The sequence below is a fragment of the Berghia stephanieae genome, chromosome 2 (genome assembly GCF_034508935.2).
Source record: "Berghia stephanieae isolate SIO BIC M18660-M18661 chromosome 2, UCSD_Bste_1.3, whole genome shotgun sequence".
Taxonomy (NCBI): domain Eukaryota; kingdom Metazoa; phylum Mollusca; class Gastropoda; order Nudibranchia; family Aeolidiidae; genus Berghia; species Berghia stephanieae.
Window position 1 is genome coordinate 31,001,355 of NC_088361.1, and position 27,097 is coordinate 31,028,451.

A 27,097-nucleotide genomic window follows, 5' to 3' on the forward strand; every position below is an offset into this window, starting at 1 on the left:
ACTTCGTCTATTTATAGTGGTGTGTTGTGTTTGTTCCGTGTGGCGGTCTGTTTCTGTCACACCTTTGATTGTTATCTTTGAAGTAATAAATGATTTGTTGGATATCAAATTGTTGGATTTTAACTTGATAAGTTGGTAAGTGCATATTTTATATTGCTATTGACATAACTCACCCCTAATAATTCATAGTTTAAAGTCTATTTAAAATACAGCTTTCACCTGTGCCGAACTGTGCTGTGCACAGACCGTGGCCATCAGCCGAGCAGAGCGTTTACTTAGGGGTAGGGCCGCTGTGCTTGAATGATGAATGGTGACAACCTTTAAAAGTCCACCAAGAAGTCTAATAGTCTCACAGATTTGTTGCTAATTTCTATTTGGATCAGCGAAATTGAAATTCTACCAGAATAATCATTTTCATTTATTGCATATCTAAAATCACTTCTTTCTTGGTACTTTGCGAACTCACTGACTCTGACAGAAACTGAATCTGAAAGTCGAAAAAGTAGATCAAACTTCGACTATTTGATAGATGTACATGTCATGTCAGTGACGACGAAAGGTTTAGATACTTCATAGTAATTAAAACCTACATTTTAAACAAAGAAGAAGTAGTAGTCACATGATTTGATTTCACAGATAATGCAAAGGCCATTGATAGTGTGTTTTTTCCCCCACAATTTGCCAATAACAATAATGTATAAAATTTATATATGAATATGAAGTGAAGAAAACTTTAGTTTCTCAACAGCCACCAATTCCAACTCCAGAAAAAAAAAGAAAACTACCAATTTTCTGGGTCGTGCTGATTTTCACAGGGGTACTTTGAAAGTGGACGTTTTTTTTTTTTTCTCTCTTATAAACAATTTAGCTAGGTCTCTATAAATTGAGCTTTTATATAGCGCAATAAAAACTTAACGTGCTCAAAGCGCTTTACAAGGGGTCCCTGGTCAACAGCAACATTTAACATGTAGGACGAGACATGACGCCTGTTAGGCGATATTACAATTTTTCGGACAAAGACAACGCTGTTAACGTCCAGGTATTCATTTTACACCTGAGTACGGTGAGAGAATGTGAGTAAAGAGTCTTTTCCAAGGACTCAACTCTGCGTCGAGCGAGGCTCGAACCCAGGACCTTCCGATCCGAAAGCGAGTGTCATACCACTAGACCACATAGCCGCAGATGTTCAGAATTGAAGAAAAGTCTGTTATTCTCCTCAAATTGAAATTTTGCTGGGTATCATTTTCTCAAGATTAAATCTGAGTAAGTGGCCTCAAGTAAAAAAAAACCCTCTATTTCTTCCAAAGCACTTTCCACCAGATTTACACACCCACAACACAGTCACTAACTACTTGGGGTTAAAAACCTTGCCTGAACTTGGATATGGTGATATTCATAAATATTATGTACCCCTTTACTAAATACTAAAGGCTTTAGTTTTGTGAAAAACCTGATGAGGCATCACTATTATCGTTTATTATTGAAAAATGCAGCAGTTCAGCAAATATTCATATTCTGCACTCATCCAGAAAATAAAGATTTTGACACGTAATGATAATCTTTATGCAATGATTAATTCTAATTTTCAAATCTTTTGATGGTTAAATTTTCATTCATTGGTGTTATTAAGGATAAATCTTGATGAGAAATAACATGGGCGATGGTCATTGGAGGGTATGATAAATTTAAAAGTATTCCTGAACTTCTGCGTTTGAAAATTAAACTTGTTCCCTGTTCCCTGTCTGCACTCCCAATGTCGTATAGGGAATTCATTTGAAGCTCCAATTGTTAATTTTCAAGAATACCATGTTCATTTTGGCATGTGAGGCAGGCTCTACCATCTGAGCTATCATAAATCCTATAAATTAAAGGCCCATATAATATAAGCAGTTCTTCAGAGCCATTTTTTATCATATTCTGTTTCCACACTCAAGTGTAAAATGTGTACATGGCTCTTAGCAGTGCTGTCTCTATTGAGAATAAATTATAAATACCCTTACAGCGGTCCTGTCTCATTCTACATGATAAGCGTTGCTATTGACTTTTGGTCTCTTTACAAAGCGCGTTGTTTTGCATGACATGAAAGCTCAATTTTGTTTTTAGTTGTCTCTTATATATGTAGTCATCTACGTTTTGGGATCTGATAATTATATTATAACACATTTACATTTAGCACTTGGTCCATAGGCTTGATGTGATTTCTGTCCAAATCAAAGTCCACGAGAGCCATGAAGCTTATGGAGCCAGTCTTTTTAGGCATTAAATTGTCTCATCTTTCGGGTAACCTCTTGTGATGTAGTGGTAACATATCTGACCAGCAAACATGCATTCTGAGGTTTGATCCCCAGTCGAGACAGGCTGAATTTTTTTGGGATGTTTTTTTTCTTGTATTTTTCTCTCTGCTTTATCCCTCACTGTTTCATACAAACTTTTTCAGGTATTTATTCTACTGGTTTCTATCACATTAAACAGTCAGTAAAATTGCTTGCCGCTTTTAGAAAGGAGGGAAATCTATTACACAAAGCAGATACACCTAATAATAATATTCAGTTACCAACTGCCTTAAGTGATGGGTTAGAATATAATGATAATAATAATAAATAATATACTTATATAGTGCCCATCAATCCACTGACAAGTGCTCTATGGCGCTTAACACTCACTCAGACTATATAAACTATCATACACACTAACATGCGTACACACATACACCTGTACACTCAAGCCCACATACGGAAACTTCTCCGCATTCACATATACAAACTCTTTACAGACACATTACTTATCTACCCTGAATTAAAACATACAAAGCATATTAATTGTCAAGATAAGCCCTTCTAAATAATTTAGTTTTAAAATTCTTTTTAAACGTATATAAATTTCACTGTTTTTGGTATTGTATGAAAGGGAATTCCACAACCTAGGCGCTGTTTCTCTGAAGGATTTGTTGTGAAGCAAAGACTTAGATCTTAGCAATCTACCGGGTCTATAATGAGACACAAGTTCATTTAAGTAGGATGGTGTCAGGCCATGTAAGGGGCTATAACAATAACATAAAATCTTGAACTCAGTGCGCTGCTTCACGGACAGCGAATGAAGAATTTCCAGAACCTGGGAGATAGGACCATCTGTTTTGATAGTATTACCAATCTAGCTGTCCTGTTCTGAACTTTCTGCAATCTTTCAATATAAAAGAAAGTTCTTGGCTACCTTGAGGACTGATGGGGGGCCTAACAGCTCAGTTGGTAAAACACTCGCTTCACATGCAAAGGGACCAAGATCGATTCCGGATGCAGTCGAGATTTTTTCTGTTCACCCAACAGTGATTGGGTAGCTGGTTCTGTCAGAACTAATGGAAAGTACTTTGTGATAGTCTAAGTGTCTTATTGAAAGGATAGCAAGCAATTGCTATTGTCCGTTTCATGCTATAGAAACCGGGATAAACTTGCTCTATGGGTCTGAATGGACTGATACTGGTTACTGGTTACTTTGCTTGTGTGAGGCAAGTGCTTTCCACTCCATTGAACTATCAAGGCCCCTTCTCAGTCATAAATGCTATATATTTTTTATTACTCTGCTCGTACATTTTAAGGCATACAGTTTTTAAGGCACAAAACAATAATATCTAAGAAGATCCCTTGCTGATACAGATTGGAAAGTTTGAAGTAAATTTTTGGATTTTGTGTTCTTAGACACATTTCAAAGTAAAATTTATTTTCAAAAGCAGTAAATCGAATAACAGATTGATTATAAATCTGTGACATCTGTTGAAGTATAATTTAAATAAATCTAAAACATCTGATAGCAGAAGCCCAAATTTACTTCTCATTAAAAAAAAAAAATAATTCTGATTCCCATTTTCATAGGACCAGATTTTACCTTTCCTTTTTTTTTTTGTTTGGCAAGTCTGAATATAGTCCACCCTGCCACTTTGTCTTACAGTCTCACATTTCTTCAAAACCAGAATACTAGTTTAGATTTACTTTTAACGTTTACCATATTTTGATTGGTTTGACCAACTACAGTAGGTCTCTATAAAGATTTATACAAATAATAATTAATATAGGTTTTCATGCATACTTTTTGTTCGTTAATGTGATACAAATTTGGTCCAAAATATGAACATTTTTCTAATTATCTGACAGAACTGTTTCTTGTCAATCTTTCTGGATCTCATTGCCACCCCATAGACATAATTCCATCATAGGAGCTGTCTCAACAGAAATTTCTTAGTTTAAAAAAACTCATGAAATCCGCCAGTTGGATATAACGTACCAACACACTCAACAATTATAACCTCAAACGTTTGTAGTCTGGTTAACACAATTTAGTGAGAGCTACACATAAAAATGATTTCCTAAAAACAATAACAAAGAGCTGAGTGCCGTCGATTTTGTTCTATCTATAAGGAAATGGCTTAAAAGGTGGATTTTACCCCAACATTTAGCTGTTACAGCTAGCTTCCGTCTCTGTTGCTCTGAAGTTCCATGATGGATTCCTAATTATCATCACTGCAGCCTGACTGATTATCAGCATCATTTTAACAATGTTATCGTCATCACAATATCACATCATCATCATTACAATTACCGACCTCACGATGATCCCCAATACCGCCACTACTGCATTACTAATCATCACCACAGCAATTAGCTAATTTGACTGTAGGCAGGTAATGCTTTGCTTTGGTCTTTTCTCCTAGTCTGCCGTGGTATAGTGCAATGAAATGATGATATTATTATTATTGTTATTATTATTATTATTAATAATAATGACGATGATTGTAATAATAATGATATACAATAGTAAAACAACACATTGCATTTGTTGAGCGCTCTACCCTATCGGAAAACAAACATCGAAAAAGTCCTCGGATGCTTTTCAAACATATCGTCCTATATAATGCGAAGATTACGTTTTTTCTCTCTCTGAAACCTCTATATAGGATGCATTTAAAGTTTTACAATCTCACATGGCTACCTTATCTCAAATAACATGTTATGTAATATTTACACATTAAGTTTCTAGTGCGACTGTTCGCTAATACCTCTCCAACATGACAAATCTCTCTCTCTCTCTCTCTCTCTCTCTCTCTCTCTCTCTCTCTCTCGTGGCCAGGTAGAGGGTGCCGTGTCAGTTGGATCCCAAGTTTGGCTCTGACACCGCGATATTGTTATTCTCTTGTTTCCACCTGGCACTTCTGTATACCCTATATTTCTCCTCATTATTGATACAAGTGCCCGCTCCTCATTTTTTCAATATCAGAAAGATTGTCTCTTACCTTTAGAATAATTCTCCTCTCTCTCTCTCTCTCTCTCTCTCTCTCTCTCTCTCTCTCTCTCTCTCTCTCTCTCTCTCTCTCTCTCTCTCTCTATATATATATATATATATATATATATATATATATATATATATATATATACTACAAACCGGAACCACTTCAACAAACAACAACAGTCAACAAACCAACAGTCCTGACGATGGCCGATTAGGCCTGAAACATTAATGTAGACTGTCTCAAACATTGTGGTAAATATTAAAATAATATATATATATATATATATATATATATATATATATATATATATATATATATATATATATATATATATATATATATATATTTCCCCCCCACTCTCTCTACCGCCTACCCCTCGCTCCGACTCGAAATATGGTTGATGCTATACGTTAAAGCTATATTCATAATTATAATATTTACAAGGTAGTTTATGTCGGTAAAGAGACATAATATTATGTTTTCACCCTTGTCATCAATTAAAAATGCAAATGATACGAAACTGGAATTTGTTCATTTGGTTTTATGCTGTTACCGTTATGCTTCAACAGTTTGCATTAATTATATTACCTTTTTAACATGAGTCAAGCATTGTTCAAGGCGGCGGATATGCCAATTTGGCATTTTAAGGGTCGCAATAGAACTTTTGAATCGTTTGATTGGCATCGAATTATTAATTTGACCTTCATCTTGTTTATATAATTGAAAATTTCGAGGTTTGAGAGTTTGAAACATGAGGGTAATTTTTTATCGATCATTCATGAAGGACGAGTTTTCTGATCAAATTAATGAAATTAATCCAGATCACATTTCATTATCGGTCATCTTTGTCCACCGTGTCTGCCCAAAACAAATATTATTATTCGAATTAATAATAATAATAATAATAATAATAATAATAATAATAATAATAATAATAATAATAATAATAATAATAATAATAATAATAATTAATAATAATAATATTATTATTAATAATAATAATAATAATAATAATAATAATAATAATAATAATAATAATAATAATAATAATAAATAATAATAATAATAATTATAATAATAATAATAATAATAATAATAATAATAATAATAATATAATAATAATAATAATAATAATAATAATAATAATAATAATAATAATAAATATATTTCAAGATTATGTTTTCCCGATGTTGTCAGCGACATGTACTTATTTGCATGGGGATTAAGAGCCATCGTTTTAATGTATTCATTTTAACGATCCTAACAGTGCAGGTCTGCTTTTCTATCCACTTAGCTTTTTGTTCTTGACCAGGACTCAAGGCAACTGCCCAGGCCATAGTATGGATCTGTTGATGAGTCGATGACGGCCTGGTAATCAAATTTCTACTCTAGCAATTTATCTCTCTTGAGATGTTCATATTGATTGTATTTGTGTTTGTAACTCTCAATGCGGGGACCTGTGCTTCTTTCAGGCTTTCAGGATGGGATTTTGTGCATGGTTTTAGACATACAGGCAGACAGATTGCACATAGGGTCCACTTCTTTTCTTTGTCTGAAAAGATATAATCTAGATCTATTTATTTTGTATTGCCCCCCCCCCCCCCTTTCCCATCTTGAAATGACTTTAAAATCTCGCTTACGTCACTAGAGTACGCGCTTCACTCGCAAATTGATATTGATCCCAGTTGACGTCGAGATTATTTTTCTGATCACACTTGTCCACCCAACAGTGATTGGGTAGCTGGGTCTGTTAGATATGGCGGAAAGTACTTTACGATTGATCAACGTCTCACTGTAATATGTTTTGTTTTATATCACTGTAAAGCGCTGAGAGCCTGTGACAACGGGGTAAAGCTCTATATAAATGCCATTTATTATTATTATTAACGTCCTATCCAAAGGGTAGCAACAAATTACTGTTATCCATTTTTCGTAATAAGAACCGGGGTAAACTCCGTGGGCCTGTTGGCTCTGACGGACAATACTCTAAATCGTACGGCTATATTGTCATTTATGACACTCGCCTTTGGAACGGAAGGTCCTGAGTTCGAGCGGTGCAAAGTTGAGTCCTTGGAAAAGGCTATTTACTCACATTCTCTCATCGTACTCAGGTGTAAAATGAGTGCCTGGCCATTCACAGCGTTGTTTCTGACGGAAAAAAAATTATAATATTACCTAATATATGTGAAGTCTCGTCCAACATGTTGCTGTTGGCCAGGGACCCTTTGTAAAGCGCTTTAAACACGTTAATTGGACGTATTTGTTTTCCTTTTAATTGATTCTCTACCCTATGTCTTAAAATGGGGCTTGGGTGGTGACTTCTTTGAAGTCTCCTGTTTCCGACTTTTTGACTAGTTGTGGATAATCTTAATTGATTGATATTGGAGGCTAAACTTTCTTGACCAAAGTTTTTGTTTAAAGAGTGTTTTGCTGCAGAGTGATTTTGAGGGCAATGTTATAAAGAATGTTTGAAAGCGGGCCGAGTCAAGTGTTTGGACCTTATAATAAAATACATTATGTTTTATGTTTTCATATCTTGGCGGACAGAAAGATTAATTGCGCACCGACTAAGCTCTTTGACTGAAAGTTGCAACAGCTCATCGTAACTTCTAATGTTGTATGGCTGGTTTCGCTTCGTCATCAGTAAATCTCCCGATAGGAATCAATCATAAGGAGAAGTGTGTGTGTGTCTGTGTGTGTGTGTGTTTAATGTTATATTGGTAATTGTGTCATATTGTGTCAGAGTCGTGTCAGGAGTGACACCTGTAATAGCCCATTTAACTGTTTTATCGTCTGTATCATTGGAGGGTGGGCGATCTACGACTATATTATTATTATTACCACCGCGCTGGGTTGCACAATGTCTCATTGGTGTTTTGTTGTCCAACGACAACATACATTTTTATTTCAAACAGGGGCAGAGAGTTTTTAACTCCGTACAGGTATCAATGTATTATTAACCAGTTAACTGCCGTACTCTGGAAAAAACTCGTATTTAAAATTTTGGCTCAAAAACTCGTCCTTCAAATATCGATCGATTGAAATGACCCGCATCTTGGCAAAAACTCTCAAACCCGGTACTTTAAGGGTGGTCTCGTAGGTTCCAGGTTTAAGAGTTGGATGATCCCATCGTGTCTAAAATAGTGTCTCCTGTCAGATACTTTTTTGCTGTCTCAGTTTTGAGACTTTTTTTTGACAGATAGAGAGGAGTTTCATATACTTTTACTTCACACATGTCAATTGATATAGATCATTTGACATGTGTGAAGTTAATATTTTGTTTGTTTTGGTGGCCAAATTGATAAAAAGGGCGTTTTGTCAGTAACAGTAGCCCCCTGTTTGTTTTCTTTAAAAAAAAATATCATGACTATTACGGTTACTTTACGGTTAGTTTTTCTTCTGTTAGTGTCGGCACAATAGTAGCAGGTAATCTATTGTCGCCGTCAACCTGTAATACTTGCTGTTGTCGGAATGGATGACTATGATTCTCTGTGACAGAAACAGTCGCGCTGAACCGTAAGTTTTGTGGGTTGCTGCTCTAGTTTTCATTTATTTATGTTTGTTTGGTTAAAAATGAGTGATTAATTAATTTATTCATGTGTCTAGTTCTTGTTCTAAATCACCCAGCCCTAGTCAGTGATGCCAAAACTCCGGTTTCACCGGAAAAAAACTCCGGTCTGGAGCCAAAAATTCCGGGCTCCGGGCAACTTCCGTCAAATTCCGGTGAGGTCAATTTGTTCCAAGGATACCACCCCCCCCCCCCCCCCTCTTTCCAACCACACACATCATCATCACTGCCACTTGTATTACAACCATCATCACTACCACTACTACTGCAATCACCACCACCACATCATCATCACTACCACTACTACTACAACCACCACCACCACATCATCATCAGTACCACAACTACTACAATCACCACCACCACATCTATCACTACCACAACTACCATCACTATTACAACCACCACCACCACATCATCATCACTACCACTACTACTGCAATCACCACCACCACATCATCATCACTACCACTACTACTACAACCACCACCACCACATCATCATCACTGCAACTACCACAACTACTACAGCCACCACAATCACATCGTCATCACTACCACTACTACTGCAACCACCACCACCACCACATCATCATCACTGCAACTACTACAACCACCACTACCACATCATCATCAATACCACTACTACTACAACAACTACCAGCATCACATTATCTTTACAGCTACTACTACAACACCACTAACACATCATCACGACCTCTACTACTACAACCACAACCATATCATCACTACACTACTACTACAACCACCATTACATCGTCATTACCACTACTACTACAACCACCACCACCACCACATCATCACTACCACTACTACTACAACCACCACCACCACATCATCACTACAACTATCACTACTTCTACAACCACCACCACATCATCATTACCACTACTACTACTACACACACCACCACATCATCATCACTGCAACTACACTACTACTACAACCACCACTATCACATCATCATCACTACCACTACTACTACAACCACCACCACCACCACATCATCACTACCACTACTACTATAACCGCCACCATCATCACTACCACTACTACTACTATAACCACCACCACCACATCATCACTACCACTACTACAACCACCACTGCATCATCATTACCACTGCTACTACAACCACCACCACCACATCATCACCACCACTACTACTACAACAACCACACCACAATCATCAACCACTACTACTACAACCACCACCACATCATCATCATTACCACTACTACTACTACAACCACCACTACCAGTTCATCATCACTACCATTTTTACTACAACCATCATCACCACTACATCATCATCACTACCACCACTACTACAACCACCACCACATCATTATCACTACCACTACTACTGCAAGCACCACCACCACCTCATCTTCATCACTACCACCACTGCTACTACTACAACTACCACCACACCGCGACATCGTCATCAGTACCACTACTACTACAACACACACCACCACATCATTATACTACTACTACTACTACAACCACCACCACCACATCATCATCACTACCACTACTACTACAACCACCACTACCACATTATCATCACTACCACTACTACTACTACAACCACCATCACCACATCATCATCAATACCACTACTACTACAACAACTACCAGCATCACATCATCTTTACAGCTATACTACAACACCACAACCACATCATCACGACCTCTACTACTACAACCCACCACCACATCATCACTACCACTACTACTACAACCACCACCACCACATCATCACTACAACTATCACTACTACTACAACACCACCACCACATCATCACTACCACTACTACTACAACCACCACCACCACATCATCACTACCACTACTACAACCACCACCACCACATCATCACTACAACTATAACTACTACTACAACCACCACCACCACATCATCACTACCACTACTACTACAACCACCACATCATCATTACCACTACTACTACTACCACCACCACCACATCATCATCACTGCAACTACCACTACTACTACAACCACCACTATCACATCATCATCACTACCACTACTACTACAACCACCACCCACCACATCATCACTACCACTACAACCACCACCATCATCACTACCACTACTACTACTATAACCACCACCACCACATCATCACTACCACTACTACATCCATCACAACCACCACTGCATCATCATTACCACTGCTACTACAACACCACCACCACATCATCATCATCACCACTACTACTACAACAACCACCACCACATCATCATCATCACCACCACTACTACTACAACAACCACCACCACATCATCAACCACTACTACTACAACCACCACCACCACATCATCATTACCACTACTACTACAACCACCACCACATCATGATTACCACTACTACTACAACCACCACCACATCATGATTACCACTACTACTACTACTACTACAACCACCACTACCAGTTCATCATCACTACCATTTGTACTACAACCATCATCACCACCACATCATCACTACACCACATCATTATCACTACCACTACTACTGCAAGCACCACCACACTCATCTTCATCACTACCACCACTGCTACTACTACAACTACACCACCACGGCCACATCGTCATCAGTACCACTGCTACTACAACCACCACCACCATCATCATCACAACTACTACTACTACTACTACAACCACCACACCACATCATCATCACTACCACTACTACTACAACCACCACTACCACATTATCATCACTACCACTACTACTACAACCACCACTACCACATTATCATCACTACCATTTGTACTACAACCACCATCACCACCACATCAACATCACTACAACCACCACCACATTATTATCATCACGACCACAACTACTACAACCACTATACCACCACCACATCATCAGCACTACAACTACTTCTACAACAACAACCACTATCACATCTTCATCATTACTACCACTACTACAATAACCACCAACACCACATCATCCTCACTACCACCAGTACTACAATCTCTACCATTAGGTTTTGGCGCTTTACTTCATTTGAAATAAGGAAACTTTGGGATTGTATTTGGCAATGTGTTTATGTATCATAATATAATTCTAATCTGTTATCTATTTAGAACTATACAATATGTAAACACAATGCCAAATACCATTCCAATTCCTTTTTCTTGTGTGCGGAAATTCCTCTTTCGGCATTGAAATTCCTACGAGTGGTGTCTGAAACTCCTGTGAGCCAAATTTAAAGTTGGCGTCTCTGCCTAGTCTTCTACCGTGTCGTGCTATCTTTCCCAGAATCGTCTTGGTACTTTCAAAATTGAAAAACAAAATATGCTTAGGTACTCAATCTCAAAAAAAAAAGGAAAAAAAAGATGATTAAAAATGGCCTGTAGATAGGTTTATCCAAGTGCATTGGTCATATGGAAATTAAAATTTGTAGTGCCAATTTATTCTCACCAATAATTTATCATAGAAAAATATAAATAATGATGTGATTAAAATAACAACAGATAGTCTGTGTTAGGGTTGAGAAAGTTAAGTTAAGGTTATCTCAGACGAGATGTCGAGATAGATTTCTCAGTCGACTCTATTAATTTCTATTTCCCTATGATTCCTCTTGGTTGAATAGTGAAAACAAATTCAAATACATATCTTAGTAGGTCATATTTATAACAGTAACAACTTATTATAACGAGTAGGAAAAGTGTGAACCCAGTATCGACTTTATCCACACTTTATAAGTTATTTCTGGAATTTTGTTAATGCTAGTATGTCAGTTATTGATTTTCTATTATCATACAACCAGATAAACTGGTATATCAAATAACTTTAGTTTGATGTCTGTCTCAATACGGAAATAAAAAATCACCTCTTTGTTTGCTATTCCTTATATTCTCTCTGGTTTTGCACGATAATAGTAATAGTACTGGGTGGGGTTCCTGACCTCCCATAGTGGGCAGGGAGGTACTTGTTCTGTCTTCTATCCCCCAGGATCTGTTTTCCAATAGCTCTCTGTCTTTGTCTTGGAATGAGATTACTTAGTTTTGCCCTGGCCGGAGTTCTTGACTGGGAGGGGAACAGTCGAATGTAGAATTATAGTTTTGGGAGATTATAATTTTTCCTTGTAAATCATCTCTCTGTAATGCACTGTTTTTTTTTTTTTTTTAATTTTAACATACGCTTTGTAAACATTTGAGTGTATTCCTCTTAGTGGGATCTTTTGCTGGTGTCTGGGTGAGACTTTCAGGTGATCTCAAACTAAGTATGTACATTGATAGTGTGCTCTTGGAATCTACATCTGTTCCCTATTTAAATCGTTTCCCCTTGTCTAACTTTTTCCTCAAGTCCTTTTAATTGTACACCTAGAACGTTTTTACTATTAGATTTTCTTCCTTTTTACTGGCGTTGATATGACCTAATTGTGATGCAAGCGCCGTAAAACCCTTGAAACATATCAAAACAAACAATAATAGTAAAGATTATTTCTGGTGATTATGCTCTTCAATGTGAAGTTCAGTTACATTTAAATCCAAATCATTATCTTATCAGTGTAGACGACATCGAGATAAATAAGTCGCGTGGTCCAATGTTGTCATGTCATTTCGTGACTTTCCATTTGTTAGTCACGGATTATACAGGTATTGCACTGTTGATAAACTAATACTACTAATAATAATAGTAATAATGATACTACTACTACTACTACTACTACTACTACTACTACTACTACTACTACTACTACTACTACTTCTACTACTACTACTACTATTACTACTACTACTACTACTACTACTACTACTACTACTACTACTACTACTACTACTACTACTACTACTACTACTACTACTACTACTACTAATAATAATAATAATAATAATAATAATAATAGTAATAGTACTAATTTAAAAAAAATATTAATAAAAATAATAATATTATTATTAATATTATTATTATTATTATTATTATTATTATTATTATTATTATTATTATTATTATTATTATTATTATTATTATTAATAATAATAATAATAATAATAATAATAATAATAATAATAATAATAATAATGTTAGTACTAATTTTAAAAAAATACTACTACTACTACTACTACTACTACTACTACTACTACTACTACTACTACTACTACTACTACTACTAACTAATAATAATAAATAGTACTAATTTTTTTAAAGTAATAATAATAAAAATAATAATAATAATAATAATAATAATAATAATAATAATAATAATAATAATAATAATAATAATAATAATTATTATTATTATTATTGTTATTATTATGACAACGGGAATAATTAAGTCAATAAATCAATAATAAATTTAAGAAAAAGACTCCGAACCTGGGTGCTGGCACGTCTGTAGTAATGCGTAAAACATGACTAATGCGATTACGTGAGTGAGTGAATAGAAAATGACAATATTATTGATTTGAAACAATTTCACTGTTGCCATGTGTTAGAGGAATGTAGGTGGGACCGGTAGGCCGGGGAGAGAAACGACAGGATGGTAAATGGAGGGACAGTGACACATGGCATCCTTCTCGGGATTTTATAGTCCCCTATTAAACCCGTCATAATGATGCAATGCAAAGTTGAGATGAGATGAGAGAGAGAGAGAGAGAGAGAGAGAGAGAGAGAGAGAGAGAGAGAGAGAGGGGGGGGGAGATGTTATTCTTCCCTCCCCCCCTCTCTCTCTATTATTATTATTATTATTATTATTATTATTATTATTATTATTATTATTATTATTATTATTATTATTATTATTATTATTATTATTATTATTATTAGTAGTAGTAGTAGTATTATTAGTAGTATTATTATTATTAGTATTGTTGATATTATACATTTTGTATATTTTTTGGTTATTAAAGGTATTGTTTTGCTTTTAATTTTTAAACACAATTAGCGGGTGGTTGGATGGGAGCATCACCCTTGAATCATATACCTATGATGTTCGCATGGGTGTACGATCCGATAGTGATGTCGTTTCTTCTTCTCTTTACTAGCCTATCCTGCTTCTTTGGTTTGTGATTGTATTTTTGACAGGGGATATTTTTTTTTCTGTAAATCTTCTGCCTGTTTGTTCTTGGTTATTTATAATTTAGCTTATGATATCTTTAGGTTATGATTTTGATTTACATTTGTACTATTTTTGTTAGATTGCTTGTTTTTTGTTTTTTTTTGTTTCAGCGGTCTCTCATATAACCTCAATTGTGTTGGAAGAGACCTAAAGCAACAAACAAACAAAAAAACACAATTAATTATATGTAATACCATTTGGATTTGTTGGTCTCATTTACCATTTTTTTCTCGTTCGTGAATGTTGGCATAACGTTTTATGAATTATTAGCGAAAGCCTAACAGTAAAAAATAAACTTGAAACGTGATAGAGCAGAAATGTCGGTCAGGTAGTGTTTAATGTTGTAATGATTGAATTTCATGTCATCATTTGGACGCTCATTGATTTATTGAGGAGTATTTTGTATGGCCTTCATGTACTTCTCCTTCACCTTCTCCTCTTCCGTCACTTCCTTCTTCTTCTTCTTCTTCTTCTTCTTCTTCTTCTTCTTCTTCTTCTTCTTCTTCTTCTTCTTCTTCTTCTTCTTCTTCTTCTTCTTCTTCTTCTTCTCATCCCATCATCCTCATCGTATTATTATTATTATTATTATTATTATTATTATTATTATTATTATTATTATTATTATTATTATTATTGTTATTATTATTATTATTATTATTATTATTATTATTATTATTATTATTATTATTATTATTATTATTATTATTATTATTATTATTATTGTTATTATAAACTTATGTATCAGTATAGTGTTGCGTGAAATAAAAACGCGCTTCAACGTGTAATTTTCCTTTTGATGACCAATAGGTACGGATGTTCAGGCAGGACATGTTTCTAATGAAGGATGATCTGTAACAATTTGTGCCTTGGGTTGTCGCAGGAACTGATGCGTGTTGATTTGTAATGTGGTGTGTAACGGGGGCATTCCTTTGCTCTGTGTGTGTGTGTGTGTTTGTATGTGTGTATATATGTGTGTTTATGTGCGTGTTGTACATGTGTTTGTGTGTCGTATGGAATGTTAGATATTGACCAGGTTGTCGTGTCCTGTCACACAACAGGAACAGCTGTGGGAGGTGGATTGCCAGACATTTTTTCTTAACAAATGCTAAGTTTTGATTGGGATGGGGGAGGTTATGTATTTGAACATATTATGCAAATTTACTCCTGTCATATTATCCTTAAATGCATTTCATAATTATGGAGAATAAAATAAAGAGTGAATGTGACTCATTTAATTAGGAACAATAGAAAACAAACAACTTTTCAGCCTTTAGAAACATGGATATTTTTGTGTTGATTACTGATGTTTGTCACTATTTTACCAGCCAAGATCCTGAGCTGTTAAGTTGCGTAGACTCTCAACGACAACTTGACTTTGGATTTGAAATAAATTTGATAAGTAATCTTAAAGACAAAGGATCACTTTTTATCGGAGACGTACTAAACGAATTTGTTTTATAATTTCAGAAATTATTATATTGTAATTAAATCTGTTCTTTTCTCGAATTATTCCATACAAGTGCAAGACCCAATATGCATTTTGTGAAGTTTTGTGACCTCTTGAATGGCAGACCTGCCTATTTGAAATTGAAAAAAATCGCAGTTTTCAGGGAAAATAATATAGTAGGATTATAGCTACTTTAAAAATCACCAATTGGTGTTTAAATACATTAAATTATTGCTTTACGCTCCAATTACTAGCTCTGGCCAAAATGTTTTCAAGAAGTTTATTGGATTAATGGTCTTTATGGTTATCTTCTATACGCGCGCGCGCGCGCGCGCGCGTGTGTGTGTGTGTGTGTGTGTGTGCTTTGCATGTCACGGTTAAAGATGAATGTTTGTACACCACATGAGAACATTTAAGTTGAAATACTATCTTTACCACGTGTATCATTATTGTAATATTTAATCAATAGATTTATGGCATTACTAATTAATATTAAGGGCATTCAAGGGATCTTATCCTATTTTGCCCTATACCACATGTTATGTTATGTTATGTTATGTTATGTTATGTTATGTTATGTTATGTTATGTAATTGTCAATTAAGACCGAAAAATTCGTAATTCGACGAAATTTTTATAGTATTAGTATTAGGCAGGTCTGTCTTTTGGTATGGTAATCGACTTATGACAATTAAGGTCCTTGGTTCGATTTGGACGACGCAAAGTTGAACCCACGGAAAGGCTCTTAATTGACACATCTTTCACTGTACTCAGGGGTCAAGTGAGTTTCTGGTTGGTAACAGCGTTCTTTCCGTCGAAAACAGAAAATGCAACAGCACCTTACAGGCGTCACGTCTCGTCAAGTCGTTTGACTGTTTGCTTGGGACTCCTTGGAAAGCATTTTTTTACACGTGTAGCAAATATCGCTTATGAAAAGTTCAAGTTTTTAAATAAATATCGTGGATTAAATGTAGATTAGACAAACTAGGTATATTTATTTGAGTGGTTATTTTTATTTGTCAGAAATAGTCATTCGTCCTCCATGTTATGTCATGTTACCGTTGGCTTAGAGGCCCATTGGGAAGCGGACATCGCTATATATAAAGGCTCACGTTAAAAAAAAACAACAACAAACAAACAAACAAAAAAAAAAAAAAAGAAAACGGTAGTTATTCGTAAAGACGACCACCTCGGCACATATATTTAATGGATCTTTTATTTGTCAATCTTAATTTGTAGTGGAAGAACAAGAGTAAAACAAATAACATTCTCGCTCGCCTCCTGCTTTTTTTGTTGTTTTGTTTTGTTTTTTGCTGACAAGGGAAGTTTTTAAAAAATACATACATTTTGTGTATTTGGCATAAAATGGTGTCTAACGGACAACCCAATCCTTGTGTCACCCACAACCTTTTCCGTACGAAATTCGGTCTGGTCCGCTTTCTGACAAAAAGCATTTAAAAAGATTTTTGGTGAGAAAACATTTGCTTAGTAAAACATAGATCGTTTGATATGGCCTTTGCCTTGTCAAAAAGTTTTGAAAATTAGGACTTCTTTCCTGAAAGCTTTTAATTCAAATATCTATTGATTACACTGACCTTTCAGTTTGTTGATAAGTTTAAATCCCGAAACATATCTCTGAAGTAAAGGTGTTCTTGGTGAAGTGAAAATAAAAGTGTTTTGTCAGTGTATGCAGTAAATGCCCCACCCTTGCAGCACCTGCGTTTGAAATGAATTTGTCCTCATTTTCATGGGGATGGTGTATTTTTTAAAATTAAAAAATATTTTTTTTTACAAATTGACAGGTCTGTCTATTCTATTATTTTATTTTTTTGTGCGGCTATGTGGTCTAGTGGTATGACACTCGCTTTCGGATCGGAAGGTCCTGGGTTCGAGCCTCGCCCTTTATTCACATTCTCTCACCGTAATCAGGTGTAAAATGAGTACCTGGCCGTTAACAGCGTTATCTTTGTTCGAATAATTGTAATATCGCTTAACAGGCGTTATGTCCTGTCCTACATGTTAAATGTTGCTGTTGACCAGGGACCCCTTGTAAAGCGCTTTGACCACGTTTAGTGGATATTGCGCTATATAAAAGCTCATTAAAAAAAATAAATTTACCCAGTGTTCTGTCTTATTCAAATTGAAGAATATTTGGGCCAGAGAGAGGTTTGTTTGGGACATGTAGGCTTGCAGTTGACAAATTAATTTAGGTTTAATTTTTGAAATATGTAATTTAAAGATGCACAATTTTATTCAGACGCATACTAGTTTAAATTTAAACACCCAGTCGGACGAAACAAAGTGACAGCTCAACTTGTATCGATTTCAGGAAGAACTATTTTTTAAATTGACAGCTCTGTCAACCAAGGGTGATTGGGTAGCAGAGTAGGCATATTATTCGGAAGCTTCTTTCTTTATTTCGTTTATTTATTTTTATTTTTGCAAGTGACCAACGTCCTGTTCAAAGGTTAGTCTAACCGTCCGTATTTTTGCTGTCCGATCCACACTACTTAAACCGAGAATAATATAATATCTGTGTCCAATAACCTTAATTTGACCAAAATCAAAAGGACGAAGACTGTAGATGATAACGACAATGGTATGCATGAGTGACAATGTTGGTTGCTTCGTCAGCGAAAGGGCTCTCTCTCTCTCTCTCTCTCTCTCTCTCCCTCTCTCTCTCTCTCCCTCCCTCTCCCTCTCCCCCTTCCCGTTCTCTCATTCTCATTCTTTTTATCCTCTCTCCTTTTCTTCCCCGCTCCCTTTTCATTTTCCTTCCTCTTATCTCTCTCTCTCTCTCTCTCTCTCTCTCTCTCTCTCTCTCTTTCTTTCTTTCTTTCTTTCGTTCTTTCTTTCTTTCTTCGACCGATAATCGTATCGTCAATTGAATAAAATCGTTACGTTTTAAATCCATAAAACACACGGATTTCAAAGGGGCGAAGACAAACAAGTGCCATTTCGCATGTAATCAACAATGTCCATTTCCCTTGACACTTTGTATCACGTCAGCAGATCTTGGCCTTTTGAATACCATCTTCTTGCCCTATTTGAATACCATCTCCCCTTTGTGGGTGGAAGTTTGCCCAGAGGGTTATTATGTTCATCGATTTTTCCTCATTGACTGAAAATTCTATTCAAAGGGCAGACCTGTTGTTTTTGTTTTTGTTTGTTTTGTTTTGAAGAATTTGCTTAAGAGTTTTAACAAGTTAATTGCCGTACACTGGAAAAACACGTATTTAAAGATTTGGTCAGAAAACTCGTCTTTCAAATATCGATCGATTTAAATGACCCCCATCTTGCCAAAAATTCTCAAACCTTGGACTCCAAATTTTTAAATCGATGCTATGCGTTTAGTTTAAGCAAAATAAACATCTGCCAGCCGGGTAGGTATAACGTTCCAACACACAAAATTGTGTGAAACCTTTAACATTTTTAGTTGATTGGTATCATTTAGTGAAAACTAATAATTAAAATGGCTGTCTAAAATCAATAACACAGAGTTGAGTGACGTCATTTTTGTTTCTCCTATATTATTGTACGTATTTCTAGAGTACGGCAGTTAACTGGATAAGATTTGCAGGCAGCGACATCTATAGAGAGGGACGAGTCGCCCACGGAATTTTCCGTTCTACGGGGCCGGTCTACGAGGCCGGACAACTATCGGGACAAGTGTATTACAGTGGAATATGTAATCTTTGGTTGTATTTATCTATCCATCTATCAATTTTTGTGTCTATATCTATCTATCTATCTATCTATCTATCTATCTATCTATCTGTCATGGTCTCAAGTGAGTAAAGAGCTACTCGACTATGCATAAAGATATATGTAGAATGAGGCCCCAGAATTTACTAGTTACTATAAATGAAAAACAATTAACGATTTGTTTACAATGAAATAAAAATAATGATGAAATTTAATTAAAAGAGATAAACAGTGATCGTGGCAGTTACAAATAGAGATATGAATATTTTACGTAACTTATGATAATATGTCAGGTTCATAAGTTTACGTTTCCAGGCAGTTGATGGGCTTGGATGATCTATTCCTCTGATAACAGGATCGGACTCGTAAAATTCCACTTCCAGGCAATTGGTAAGAGGTTATTGTGTAGTCCTTTGACAGCGGGCTTGGGTTTGATCCTTGAAGATTATACAATCAAAGTTAAAAGCTCCGGCGTCTTAATGGTGTAGATATAATATCTACAAAGTCCCAAAAGATAAAAATCTTCCAGTATATATATAGGAATAGAGCGACTGGCCGTCCGGCATAGATTGTGGAGAGAAAGTGAGTGTCGAATGTTAGACCTATCAGCTTTTATAATAAGTGGCTACGTGACAGAATGTAGAACGAAAAGTATTCACTAATTAGAAATTAATTCGAGGGAAGGCTATAAAAGGAAAGACGATCTAATATTAGAAGGTAAAGTTTATCTAAGCCTACCGAAATATAACTGGAGTGAGATGAATTCAGTTCTTAATAAAATAAAATTTAATAAGATAATTGTGAACAACCTTTACTGTGACACCCCCCACCCACGTTTAAAATATACTCTTTAACCATTATGGGAAAGATAGATTTTACAAACGGAAGTAAATTTACTATCATGATACTCTAGCATTAATCCATTGTTATGATTTGTGCTACAATTAAATTATTTATTAACTAGACATGGAAATGTTTATATTAACGTAGGTATATGAATGGGTGACAATAACAATGAAAGATTGTGATTACAAATCATTGTGATGAACAACATGATGGCAATGTGATTACAAATCATTGTGATAAACAATAGTGATGGCAATGAAGCATGATTTAAGTCGATGATATGAAGGTAATTTACTGAATGAAATGAATGAAAATGTAAATGGAATATTGACATTTCAATTATTAATCATAAATGAGTGAAAATTCATAACAATAATAGTAAAGAGAAGATTTCCCAAATCATGAATGGGTATGGTATATATATCCAAACAATACTCAATGTTACATTAAGTTGGGTCATCATGTTTACAAATAAAATTATCGAAATTGTGCGTTCTGATTTGGCATAATTTGCGAGGTAACTAACAGTATGCATGGGAGGTTAAGTTATACCCTTCTCACGTGTTTACACTAATCGAGAAAGTAGGTCGGCGTGAATATTTTCACAGCCTGGTATGTGAGAGATACTGAAAGTGTAATTTTGCAAAAATAGACTCCACCTTAGTACTCTACTATTATTCATTTTGTTATTTCTTATGTACGTGAGTGGTTTATGGTCCGTTTCGACCACAAACTCTTTTAGCAGTAGATATCTGCTGAATGTCTTTAAAGCAAAGACGATGGCCAGTCCTTCACGCTCTATTACAGAGTATCGTGATTCTCTGTCCAATAATTTTCTGCTTGCATATAAGCAAGGCATTAGAGTTCCCTCATGCTCCTGTAATAGTACACCTGCGATGCCCTTATCAGACGCGTCAGTTCTTACAACAAATTCTTTTGACATGTCGGGTAATTTAAGAATTGGTTCTGAACAGAGTAATGCCTTTAATTGGTTGAAGCTATTCTGACACGCTTCTGTCCAAACAATTTTGTTCGGTGACCCATTCTTTGTCAGATTTGTTAGCGGTGTCGCGATGTGCGCGAAGTTGTAAATGTATTTCCTGTAAAAATTTAGGAGCCCAAGTACTTTGCGTACTTCTTTTTTTGTCTTAGGTGGTTGCAATTGTGCGATTTTTGTTTGTTTTTCTGTCTCGGGTGTCTGTGTCCCATGACCAACGGTATGATTGATCCTGCATTTGAAGCTTCGATATTAGTAAACATAGGTTGCGACACTGTGTCTCTATCAAAATATTTTTTTAGCATATTTGCATGGAATGTCTTTGTTGTGTTGTTAATTTTAATCTCGTAATTAACATTAGATTTTATTGCTATTATTTTGAATGGTCCTTTCCATGTAGCTAAAAGTTTACTCGAGTCATCGGGTAAGAGTATTAGTACTTTGTCACCAATCGCAAATTTTCTCGATTTGCTTTTGCGATCAGAGTATTCCTTGTATTTCTCTGCTTTTTTAGTGACGGATTCCTGTGCTAGCTTACACGTGTCCTCTATTCTGTCATTCAGGTTTCTTACATATTCGTAAGCAAACATAATTTCGTTATTGTCCTCCTCATTCCCTTTACAAATGTCGGCTACTATATTGATCGGGCCGTGAGGTGATCGTCCATACATCAACTCAAATGGGGAGTAGCCTGTAGATTCTTGGGGTATTTCTCTATATGCAAATAGGATTGCTGGTAAGTATCTGTCCCAATCATCTGGTTTTTCTGCTGACACTTTTCTTAACATATTCTTTAGAGTGCCATTAAATCTTTCACAAAGACCATTTGCTTGGGGGTGGTAGGGAATTGTGAATGAGTGTTGGATTCCCATGAGTTTCATGGTTTCATGCATCATATGTGATGTAAATTGGGGTCCATTGTCCGACAGTATCTCATTTGGTATGCCTATTCTAGTAAAAATTGTCATCAATGCTTCAGCTATGTGATCCGATGTAGTTGATTTCAATGCTATCGCTTCTGGCCACCTGGTTGCGTAATCGACTAGTGTTAGTATGTGTGTATGGTTTCTATCTGATTTTGTTAAAGGGCCTATAATGTCAATTGCAACTTTTTGAAAAACTTTTTCAATAACTGGGGTTGTCTCTAATGGCAATCTCGGTATTCTGCCTTTTGCGACTCTTCTTTGGCATGTGTCACACGATTTCACATATTCTCGGACGTCTTTAGTAATTCCAGGCCATGTGAAATTCTCGGATATTCTCTTCAATGTGGAAGAGCTCCCAAGATGTCCAGAAGTTATTGAATCGTGCGCTATTCCAAGGATTTTGTTTCTGTAAATACTCGGCGTGACCAGTTGTTTAGCTATTTTGTTTCTTTTCCTATGTAACCTGAACAGAATATCTTTTTCAATGATGTATTCAACTTTTGATTTCGTCCCTTTGTTTGCGATATTGAAATATGATGTTAAAGTCGGGTCCTTTTTCTGTTCTTCAATGAACGTGTTCCTGTCAAATTGTTGTGGTTCAAGAGAAATAGTCATTGGCTTCTCTGTTGTCTTAGTCATCTTTCTTGTTTCTGCTAGACAAGCTGTTTCTTGGGTTAATGACCATTCTTTTACATCTGTTGGGTTGTCTTTAAGACCTTTTATATTGCCAACAATAACATCAGCGACGGGGTTGGGAAGTATACAGCATTCCACTATTCCTGTATAGTATGGGGTTTCTATGTACACATTAGCTGTTTCAAAGGTTTCGACTGTGCCACTGAATGTGATGCATTGTACCGTTTTTCCAGTTTTGTCTTCGTCATTGATCAAAGATGCTTTTATTCCTACTGTACTGCATCCTGTGTCTCTCAATATTTTGCAATCAGTTCCATTAGCTTTGCCTTCACAAAAAAATAGCGATCCTGACTTGTGAGTTTGTGTTAAAAGTGACATACCTTTCACGCAATACACATTTATATTTTCTCCTGACATTACTCGTGTCTGATTATTTACACTGGTTTGGAGTGATGCATTTGCAGTTTCTTTTGGATATCCCACGATTTTGTAACATTTGTCTGCTGTGTGGCCTTTCATTCCACAATATTGACATTTAATTATAGGTTTGTTGGTTTTCTTATACTCAGTATTATTGTCAGTGCTATTTCTTGTTTTGTTTTGATAGGGTCGGCTATGGTCTCTATTGAACTGTTTGTTCCATGGTTTGTTACTATGGTCATCCTGTTTCACTTGCGTGTTCCGAGTGATTGATCGGCTCGTTCTATTTGAGTACTGAACTTTAGGTGTACCTGGACTCTGAGCAGCGGCAGCGTAGTATGGTTCCTTCAATGTTCTGCTAAGGGGTGTCAATGGATGTGCGCTGTTAAAGTTTTCTGCGTAGATTTTTAATTTGTCCAAGTTTTCTGGCTTTCTCTCTTTAAAGAATGCGACTAAATCTGGGTTGCAAGCTTGATTGAGATAGTAAAGGCCTGCAAAGTCGTCTTGTTTTACGTTTGCCAACTCAAGCCACCGATTTAGAAATTGAGTAATTCGGTTCACGAATGTATTAAAGTCTTCTCCACTTTCCGGTTTTGCAGTGTGAAACCTTTCCTGGTAACCATCTTCCGTTAATCTAAATCTTTTTAGTAGAGCGTCTTTAATTTTTACCATAATCATCTGCATCTTCAGTTGTTAAGGTATAGAAAACTTTTAGCGGTTCTCCAGATAAGCAGTTAATCAAGGCTGTGGCCCATTTGCTTTCTGGCCAACGATAACCTTTAGCCTGAACTTCGAATCGGTGTAAGAAGGATTCTAGACAGTCTGAGCGTTCATCGTATGTTGGCATGCGTGGAAGTTTCACGAAAAATTCATCACTATTATTATGTTTTCTTTCATGACCGGTTTTTGTTTTTTCAATTTCCAGCATCATTTGGGTCCTTTTGGTTTCTTCTTCTGCTAAAGCTATTTGTCTTTTTAGTTCCCTTTCTTGGACTCTTTCTTCTCGTTCTTCTCTACGTATTCTTTCTTCGTGTTCTTTTTCTTCTCTACGAATTCTTTCTTCGTGTTCTTTTTCTTCTCTACGAATTCTTTCTTCATTTTCTTCTCTACGAATTCTTTCTTCATTTTCTTCTCTACGAATTCTTTCTTCATTTTCTTCTCTACGAATTCTTTCTTCATTTTCTTCTCTACGAATTCTTTCTTCTTTTTCTTCTATTATTTTCTCTTCGCACCATGAAAATATCCTTTCCTGGGGTATTTCTAAGTCCTTTGCGAGACTTAAGTATCTTTTATATGCTTCCATTTTTGCAATAAATTAGTTACGATGTTTTATATATATTATATTGACAGGATACTGTTACTGACTGTTTTATTTATTTACACTTACTGGAATGAACTGTTCTATTTTTAGAAATCTCTCTCTCTCTTATTTCAACCTATTATGTATGTTGAATTTGATGCCTTTTATCGTTATATCTTATAAAGCAATGTGTCAATACAATGCGGAGTTATTATGACTTGTGTCAATAACAATGTGTCAATCGCGTGTACTCTAAACTATGTTACTACGAAAAATGTATCACCAATGTGTGTGACTCGTCGTTAGTTTGTGTACAATTATTCGCAATGACGCTAATATACTAGAGTGTGATAACAATAATAGGATGCCAAAATAATCCCAAGTTATCTATCACTAAATATAACACGACGGCTAGTAGACTCCTTTTATTATTATTTATTTTTTAAAGACTCACTTTTCAGAACATAATATATAAGTGGTTTTCGGTAACAGTAATATGCCAAAAATGTATTTAAAACAAATCACTATGCAAAACAAATCACGATGCCCAACTCATGTAAAAGAGAATAATGAAGGATATATTTACCAACTCAGTTCGTGGCTGGGACCTCTCTCTTGTTCAATGGTTGTTCAACAATTGTAATTAGGCATTGAAGAGTGTTTAACAGTGATGTCTGAAATACAAAACAATAAAATATCGTAAGATTTACAATAGTTACAAAATGTGTTCACAACACTGAGTGATTGGTTGATAGGTGAATGAATCGTTATGGAATGTAAACATATTGAAAACAATTCATGACTGAGGCAAACAACAAAATGAAATGAGTGATATAATAACAAAGTGGACAAGGAATGAATGAATGAATGAAAAACCGAGTGAATAAATGAATGAATGAATGGATAATGTATGAATGAAAGAATGAAGGGAGGAATAAATGTATGAATGATTGGATAAATGAGTGAATAAACGAATGAATGGATGAATGAATGAATGAATGAATGAATGAATAAATAAATGAATGAACAATGAATGAATGATTTATAAATGAATAAATGGATGAAGGAATGAATCAATAAAATGCTATTCAATTTGAATGAAAGAATGAATGGATAAATTGCTATTCCATTTAAATGAAGAAATGAAAAAGAAAAAAAAATTAATCCTGTAAATAGGGAGTTCAATTAAAATATGATCAAGTGGGCAATTAAGAGTTTTACAATTTAAACTTTAAAGTTAGATTAAATAGATATATGTAACTAAATAAATTCAATTCTTTATATGTGTCCCCTCCAAAATGTCATGGTCTCAAGTGAGTAAAGAGCTACTCGACTATGCATAAAGATATATGTAGAATGAGGCCCCAGAATTTACTAGTTACTATAAATGAAAAACAATTAACGATTTGTTTACAATGAAATAAAAATAATGATGAAATTTAATTAAAAGAGATAAACAGTGATCGTGGCAGTTACAAATAGAGATATGAATATTTTACGTAACTTATGATAATATGTCAGGTTCATAAGTTTACGTTTCCAGGCAGTTGATGGGCTTGGATGATCTATTCCTCTGATAACAGGATCGGACTCGTAAAATTCCACTTCCAGGCAATTGGTAAGAGGTTATTGTGTAGTCCTTTGACAGCGGGCTTGGGTTTGATCCTTGAAGATTATACAATCAAAGTTAAAAGCTCCGGCGTCTTAATGGTGTAGATATAATATCTACAAAGTCCCAAAAGATAAAAATCTTCCAGTATATATATAGGAATAGAGCGACTGGCCGTCCGGCATAGATTGTGGAGAGAAAGTGAGTGTCGAATGTTAGACCTATCAGCTTTT

General features: G+C 35.5%; 1 protein-coding gene across 1 annotated transcript in view; it reads left to right on the forward strand.

The window, feature by feature from the left end:
- Nucleotides 1–27,097, forward strand: part of LOC144964703 (uncharacterized) — a gene marked incomplete in the record, with an annotated part of 278,871 nt that continues 251,774 nt past the window's right edge. The window contains 1 exon segment of the mRNA XM_078899236.1: nucleotides 1–135.